Below are 8,612 nucleotides of genomic sequence, written 5' to 3' on the forward strand. Positions count from 1 at the left end.
ATACCTGGGATGGCAGGAATGACGTATGAGGAGAGATTGGGTTGATTGGGCTTATACTCGCTGGAGTTTAGAAGAATGAGAGGGGATCTCATTGAAACTTATAAAATTCTAACAGGACTAGACAGACGAGATGCAGGAAGGATGTTCCCGATGGTCGGGGAGTCCAGAACCAGGGGTCACAGTCTAAGGATAAGGGGTAAGCCATTTAGGACAGAAATGAGGAGGAATTTCTTCATCCAGAGAGTGGTGAACCTGTGGCATTCTCTACCACACAAGGCAGTTGAGGCCAATTCATTAAATATATTCAAGAAGGAGTTAGATATATTTCTTAAGGCTAAAGGGATCAAGGGATATGGGGAGAAGGCAGGGACAGGGTACTGAGTTTGGATGATCAGCCATGATCTCATTAAATGGCGGAGCAGGCTCGAGGGGCCGAATGGCCTACTCCTGCTCCTATCTTCTATGTTTCTATGAGACGTACATCCACTCCCTCTATTTTAGGGCACTAGGACCATGGGGAGTGGATGGAGGCAGCCAGCTGAGCTCCGAAAGTCATCACAAGTGTCCCTGATTAAGTAAAATAATCGAGGGGGGTTATATAAATCAATGTTTCAGATCAGTGGCATACCTTCATGGAGGAGAGAGTCTGTGATAGATGTATTTTTTTTTTGTCTTTGTGAACCGAACAATACAAGTGCACAGGAGTGCTGAACTGTTTTCAGTTGACTAGGTTGAATTGATGTTAAGACGATAAAGACGTGATACAAGTTCTGGCCATCCTAACAAAGGGCATTTGATCATGGTTCACACATGCACACTTTCCAGAAGGGGTCAGTGAATTGGGATCAGGTGCAGGAACCTTGACCCAATTTCCCATCCAAAGGTGTTCAGGCTAGTTGTCGCATCCCTGCCGGCACGGCCGAGAATGGCTGGCTCACAAAGAAATCCAACTGGGGGTCTTTTTGTCTGTCTGTCACATTACAAGTTGCAAGGCAGACCCAGAATACAACAGGGCCAAAGGACATCATTTAAATGAGAAATTACTTTAAAAGAGTTACTCAAAGAGTGACAAACGTTTGGAAGAATCTTCCTGGCAATGTAATAGTGGCAAATAAATTAGGAGCTTTCAAAAAGGAGGTTGGTTGTTATAATGGGAGAGTTACAGCAAAAGAGCTTCAGTGGACTGATGGTCTTCTCTTGTCCGTGACTTTTTTATGTATGTACTTTATTAGTAAGCATTTCTACGTGGGATCTCGAATTATAGTCCCACTGCCTTGTCAAAATCATTTTGTTTATATAGTGGAAATACTGCTGAAGGAGCAATAGGCAGAGGGCTAGAATAAGAAACAAACATCTCAAAGCACTTTACAGCCAATCCAGTACTTTTTGAAGTGTAGTCACTGTTGTAATGTAGGAAACGACCATGAATCCTAGACCACTTTCTCTGCATCAGGAGTTCCTAGGAGCGTGTACCTGCATTTGCCAGATTGTTAGAGTCACAGAGTTATACAGCACAGAAAGAGGCCCTTCGGCCCATCGTGTCCACGCTGGCCATCAAGCCCTGTCTATTCTAATCCCATTTTCCAGCACTTGGTCCGTAGCCTTGTATGCTATGGCGTTTCAAGTGCTCATCTAAATGCTTCTTGAATGTTGTGAGGGTTCCTGCCTCTACCACCCTTTCAGGCAGTGAGTTCCAGATTCCAACCAGAAAAGGTTTCCCCTCAAATCCCCTCTAAACCTCCTGCCCCTTATCTTGAAACTATACTCCCTGGTTATTGACCCCTCTACTAAAGGGGAAAAGTTCCTTTCTATCTACCCTATCTATGCCCCTCATAATTTTGTACACCTCAATCAGGTCCCCCCTCAGCCTTCTCTGCTCTAAGGAAAACAACCCCAGCCTGTCCAGTCTCTCTTCATAGCTGAAGCGCTCCATCCCAGGTAACATTCTGGTGAAATAACAACAGAAACTGCTGGAAAAACTCCGCAGGTCAGGCAGCATCCGTGGAGAGAGAAACAAAGTCAACGGTTCAGATCGAAACCCTTCGTCAGAACTGAGAAAAAAGCAGGGAATGAAATGGATGAAAAAGCAAGTTTGGGGGCTGGGAAATGGGGGGGGGGGGATGAAAGAACAAAAGGAAAGGTCAGTGAGAGGTGAAGAGACATTAAGAGATATTCAAGGCAAGACGAGATGGTAATAGGACAGGTAAAGAGACAAAGGATGGCTCTAGATGAAGTGTGAAATGCGCTGGCAGAGTGAGCGACAGCTGCCATGTGGGAGAGAGGAAAAGGAAAAGGCACAAACCAAAGGTGTGGATAAAAAATATATAAAATGTAATAGGGGCCGAGGTTATGACCTGAAATTGTTGAACTCGATATTGAGTCCGGAAGGCTGTAAAGTGCCTAATCAGAAGATGAGGTGTGGTTCCTCGAGCTTACGCTGAGCTTCCGTGGAACAATGCAAGAGGCCGAGGACGGTGAGGTCCGAGTGGGAATGGAGCGGTGAATTAAAGTGACAGGCGACCGGAAGCTCGGGGTCACCCTTACGGACTGAACGGAGGTGTTCCGCAAAGCGGTCACCCAATCTGCGTTTGGTCTCCCCAATGTAGAGGAGACCACATCGTGAGCAGCGAATACAGTATACTAGATTGCAAGAAGTACAAGTAAATCGCTGTTTCACCTGGAAGGGGTGTTTGGGGCCCTGGACAGTGGGGAGGTATAAGGGCAGGTGTTGTATCTCCTGCGCTTGCACGGGAAGGTGACGGGTGAAGGGGAAGGGGTGCTGGGGGTGATAGAGGAGTGGACTAGGGTGTCTCGGAGGGAGCGGTCCCTAAGGAATGCTGAAAGGGGAGGGGAGGGGAAGATGCGTTTGGTGGTGGGATCACGTTGGAGGTGGTGGAAATGGCGGAGGATGATCCGTTGAATGTGGAGGCTTGTGGGGTGAAAGGTGAGGACAAGGGGAACCCTATCGTGGTTCCGGGAGGGAGGGGCAGAAGTGCAGGAGATAGAACAGACACGGTCGAGGGCCATGTCAACCACAGTAGAGGGGAATCCTCGGTTGAGGAAAAAGGAAGACATGTCAGAAGCACTGATGTGGAAGGTGGCATCGTCGGAGCAGATGCGGCGGAGACGGAGAAACTGGGAGAATGGAATAGAGTCCTTACAGGAGGCGGGGTGGGAGGAAGTGTAGTCCAGGTAGCTGTGGGAGTCAGTGGGCTTGTAGTGAATGTTGGTCAATAACCTATCCCCAGAGATGGAGACAGAGAAGTCGAGGAAGGGAAGGGAAGAGTCGGAGATGGACCTGTGAAGGTGAGGGAAGGGTGGAAATTGGAGGTAAAGTGAATGAAATTGTCTAGTTCAGGGAGAGAGCAGGAAACGGCACCGATACAGTCATTAATGTACCGGAAAAAGAGGTGAGGGAGGGGACCCGAGTAGGACTGGAACAAAGAGTGTTCCACATATCCCACGAAAAGGCAGGCATAGCTAGGGCCCATGCGGGTACCCATAGCAACACCTTTAATTTGGAGGAAATGAGTGGAGTCAAAGGAGAAGTTGTTCAATGTGAGAACAAGTTCAGCCAGGCGGAGGAGGGTGGTGGTGGATGGAGACTGGTTGGGCCTCTCCTGGTGAATCTCCTCTGCACCCTCTCCAATGCAATCACATCCTTCCTATAGTGTGGCGACCAGAACTGCACACAGTATGCCAGCTGTGGCCTAACTAGCGTTTTGTACAGCTCCATCATAACCTCCCTGCTCTTATATTCTATGCCTCGGCTAATGAAGGCAAGTATCCCATATGCCTTTTTAGCCACCTTATCAACCTGTCCTGCTGCCTTCAGGGATCTATGTACATGCACACCAAGGTCCCTCTGATCCTCTGACCTTCCTAGGGTCCTACCATTCATGTTGACAAGATAGTTTGCCACTAATAATGCCCCTTTTAGCACTTTGACACACATTCATTGGGTCTGTCTCAAGTTATTCATTGCACACAGGGGAGTTGGAAACAGAGACTACCCAAAAGTCAAGGCTCTTTCCTCCCATATTTTGCAGCTAAAATATAACCATTTTCTTTAGACTCCTGTGTCAACAAGAACAGAAGCGCTCTGGGAATGACTCGCCCTCCATTCGGGATGTTTCTGACCTCTGTTGAGCACTTCCCCACAACGCAGTTAAGATCAGGAATTCAGTGGCAGAGTGGAAACCAGACCTGCATCCTACCATTCCATGGTGCCGTGTATTGCACCATCACACTACATGACATAAGCCATATTTAAAACTGATTGCTTTCCACACTTTTTAAGACTTGTGCTTTGAGATCTTATGCACATATCTATATATTCAAAATCTTGCTTAGGGTGTGCATTTTTTGTCCACAAAACCTACTTCCTGTTATCACTAATTTTGATCACGCTTTTGTGTCAACATTTGCTGTTATAAATTAGTATGTCAACATTTATCTATCAATTTTACAATGCCAACTGTCACGATGTGCTAGTAGGCTCTTGCCACTAGATGGCTCTGTTGAAATGAGTTTCTGAAGTCTCTCCGAGCTCTACCACTATCTTGTATATAAAATAAACTTAAGCCCCGATTTTAACTCGGGGCACGAATTGGGCCGGCGGGAAACCCCCCCATGACCTCTTTTCCGGATCTGATTTCCATGTATAAAGTTGGACTCCCACCCAAACCCGGCGGGAATCGCTTCCTGGCCGGAGGAAGGGAGCGGGAGCAGGATTTCGGGCGACAGGCAGCCGATTCAAGGTGCCTGAAGGAACGGTCCCCAGCCTAAGGTCAGTGTTGAGAGGGGGTGGTCTAGAGTCAATCACAGTTGTGTCAAGAAGGCGGCGGCCTGGGTCAGGGGATGCCTAAAGTGTCCTTGTGGGCACTCCTGCTCCCCCTGGCCCACAAGAAAATCATAAGAAAAATGTAAAATACTGACGTTTCTGGGACTCTTGCGGCCATGTTCCTGCTTGCCAGAAGGTTTAACTGGCCGATTTGGCACGGTGTGCAGTCCGGAGTAACAAGCTCGTCCAGGTCCTAATTGCGACATAGGACCCTGACATTTAAGTATTAATGAGGTCCTTACCTGCCTGCGGAGGGCACCTCCGATGTTGCTAAAAACCCGGCAGTGGGCAGGAGCGCGTCGGAAACGCAGCGGGGAAGCACCCACCATTTTTATCACCTGCCTATCACGTTCCCGCCAAGGGGGCATGGTTAAAGTTGGGCCTTTATATTCCCCAACTGACTGTGGGCAACGCCACAAGCAATTTACTAGCTTTCATTAAATATAGGGATTTCGTATGAGATAGACAGATCGCACTCGGGATTATCCGGTCACTATCACATTGCTGTTTGTGGGAGCTTGCTGTGCGCAAGTTGGCTGCCGCGTTTCCCACATTACAACAGTGACTACACTTCAAAAGTACTTCATTGGCTGTAAAGCGCTTTGAGACACCCGGTGGGCGCTATATAAATGCAAGTCTTTCTTTTAACAGGCTAGTGCAAAATTGTTGTTGTTGGAGAGAGATGAAGAGTTTCAAGGCCACCGACGTGGACGCAAATCAACTTTCTGCACCTGTATCACCTCTGTGCTCGCTGACCTACACTGGCTCCCGGTCCGACAGCACGATTTAAAAATTCTCATCCTTTTCTTCAAATCCCTCCGTGGCCTCGCCCCTCCCTGTCTCTGTAATCTCCTCCAGTCCCACCACCCTCCGAGATCTCTGCGCTCCTCCAGTTCTGGCCTCTTGTGCATCTCCAATTTTCATGCCCTCTTCTCCGCCTTTCTTTCCTCCTTTAAGACGCTCCTTAAAACCCACCTCTTTGACCAAGCGTTTGGTCACCTGTCCTAAATTGTTGTCCCTGTGTCAATTTTTTGTCTGGTAACGCTCCTGTGAAGCACCTTGGGACATTTTACTAAATTGAAGGCAAGTCGTCGCCGTATTTATTCAAAGATAGCATTTGCCCTGAATTTCCGCCGATTTCCCTGACTGAAAACTACTTCAGTGGAACAAAATTGTCTTCATTAACAACCCAAACTCGGCGGTTCCCACGTGAAATTGTCAACTGAACTGTGCCAGCGGCCTTCGTGGATGAGCAACCTTATATAAATAATGAATGAAATTTGCGCAGCTTCGGATAGTCCAGACTGTCACGGGTGTGAAACAGTGATCCAAATCTTCAGGAAGTTTTGATCATTTTCAGAAATCAAATGAGTTCCAATAAAGCCCGCTGTGTATTTCCAGAACGTTGTGTGTTCACTTCAGCATTCCTGTGTACAATGTTTGCCAAGCCTACAGATTTTATCAACGGCTGCAAGAGTCTGAAATTCAAATGATTACTCGTAGCGTCAAGGTACGGTACTGGGAGTACAAATCTTATTCCAAACCAAGAGCAACGCACATCAATGCGCAACAAATATGTTTGAAGTTTTTTTCTACCCACTTGGTGAGAAGACAGGCATAGTAGCTGTAGCTACTGTGACCGGAAAGCCCTGCAGCGGGTAGTCAAAACTGCCCAACGCATTACCGGCACCTGGCTACCGACCATAGAGCACATATACCAGAAACGCTGTTTACGGAGGTCACGGTCCATCATCAAAGACCCTACCCACCCCAGCCACAGTCTGTTCGCCCTCCTGCCATCTGGGAGACGCTACAGATGCATTCGCACCCGTACGACCAGATTTAGGAACAGCTTCTTTCCCAGGGCTGTCATCCTACTGAACTCCACAAATAAACTCTAAAGCCTGCACATCTGCCAATGCACTTTATTATGGTTATGTTTATGTTAATGTATTACAAGCCAAATGTATGTTGAATGTTTAAATGTCTTAATCTAAATGTACACTCTCGGAGCCGCAAGCCTACATTTCGTTGTACTGCACTTGTGCACTAACAATGACAATAAAAGTTGATTTGATTTGATTTGATTTGAAAAATAGGGGCAGACTTGTTGAAACGAATAGTCTTCCAGTGTTCCTAAAATGTTTTTACTACTAAAATTCTCTCTTAAGAATTTGTGTAAGAAATGAACTCTTACATTTTCAATTCATATCTGTTACTGCAGCATGATTTACCTAAACAGCCTCACTCTTCAACACTATGTTCCTCCCATTAGTGGATACAATGTCCCTGCACAGAAATTTGTACCAATACCTTCTCTTGGATTTGACGCTAACTTATATTACGTACTGTGGAATCAATGCAAAACATAACAACAGCCAAGCAAAACAAAAATTTGTTGCAAAATCTCTTACCGCAAACCCCACTATGAATAGGTATCGCATTTCAGAAACTTGTGAGGATTCTTATAAATTAATTTGAATCGCAATTCACAATGGATGGTTTAGGTAAACAAACACAAGCAGAGCACTGCATTCGAAATAAAACTTCCATATTATCGGAACTGGTAAAGCATGTCTTTAAACAAACATAAGAATATTTTCAGACTTGCTGGAGCAGTTAATCTGCACTCTGCCGTTTAAGGTAGCTCCTAAGAACAAGGTGTCATCAGGACCCAATCTGCAATTTTAACCCGAGGCCTTGTCGGGAAAGCCCACAGCGGAGGGAGCAGTGTCGGCTCCCCCCATCAGGCAAAGCTGCCGGGAGCTGGATCGTGGGCCAGAAGGCAAGTGTAAAAGCCTTGGGCATTCCTTGCGTCGGGCTCCCCTTCTCCCGATCTTTGCTCGAGCCTTACCACTACCCTCCCCTCCTCACCCCACTCCCCCCACCCCCCCTCACCTCACATCTAACACAAATTTCTGCTCCCACTTGCCAGCCGGCCAGGTGGTCAATCTGGCCGGGTGTCAAGCGGGATTCTGCAGAGTTTTATTTAAATCCAGGCCCAGGTTGGCAGGGCTTGCCACTACCAGGCTTCCACTCCCTTCACGCCACCCCACCACCTTTCTGCAAAAAATAGGGGCCATAGAATCTTACAGCACAGAAAGAGGCCAATCTTCCCATCGTGCCTGTGCCGGCTCGTTGAAACTTATAAAATTCTAACAGGACTGGACAGACTAGATGCAGGAAGGATGTTCCCGATGGTGGGGGAGTCCAGAACCAGGGGTCACAGTCTAAGGATAAGGGGTAAGCCATTTAGGACAGAGATGAGGAGGAATTTCTTCACCCAGAGAGTGGTGAACCTGTGGAATTCTCTACCACAAAAGGCAGTTGAGGCCAATTCATTAAATATATTCAAGAAGGAGTTAGATATATTTCTTAAGGCTAAAGGGATCAAGGGGTATGGGGAGACGGCAGGGACAGGGTACTGAATTTGGATGATCAGCCATGATCTCATTAAATGGCGGAGCAGGCTCGAGGGGCCGAATGGCCTACTCCTGCTCCTATCTTCTATGTTTCTATGTTTGAAAGAGCTATCCAATTAGTTCCATTACCTCCACAGTTTTCCAAGTATTGATAGAGGCTTTGGGATCAAATTAACTGTCCAGACGCTTGGTCACAGATAAGTGCACATTGCTCTTGCACCTATAAGCTGTGGGGAAAACAAACTCACAGAAATGGAATTTGAAAACATTATTTTTTTTAAATAGGAGCCATGACCTGTCTCTTGGTCGGAGCGTCCCCTCCCACCATTGAGTTTTAAGGGAGGCGC

The 8,612-nt window shown here is 47.0% G+C and overlaps 2 long non-coding RNA genes across 3 annotated transcripts in view; one reads left to right on the plus strand and one right to left on the minus strand.

Annotated features, from left to right (window-relative positions):
• LOC147099548 (uncharacterized) overlaps positions 1-5,233 on the minus strand; it is a 72,425-nt gene extending 67,192 nt beyond the window's left edge. Inside the window, exon 1 of one of the 2 annotated variants that reach the window (XR_015073939.1) lies at positions 5,086-5,233. This is a non-coding gene — a long non-coding RNA (uncharacterized LOC147099548). The other variant, XR_015073940.1, reaches the window with a different exon arrangement.
• Positions 4,526-6,925, plus strand: LOC147099549 (uncharacterized). Its single transcript, XR_015073938.1, has 2 exons — positions 4,526-4,789; positions 5,495-6,925. It is a non-coding gene; the product is annotated as an uncharacterized LOC147099549 (long non-coding RNA).
• Positions 6,926-8,612: the final 1,687 nt, after the last annotated feature.

The sequence above is a fragment of the Somniosus microcephalus genome, chromosome 28 (genome assembly GCF_052327205.1).
Source record: "Somniosus microcephalus isolate GS21.2 chromosome 28, FLI_Smic_1.0, whole genome shotgun sequence".
NCBI classification, from domain to species: domain Eukaryota; kingdom Metazoa; phylum Chordata; class Chondrichthyes; order Squaliformes; family Somniosidae; genus Somniosus; species Somniosus microcephalus.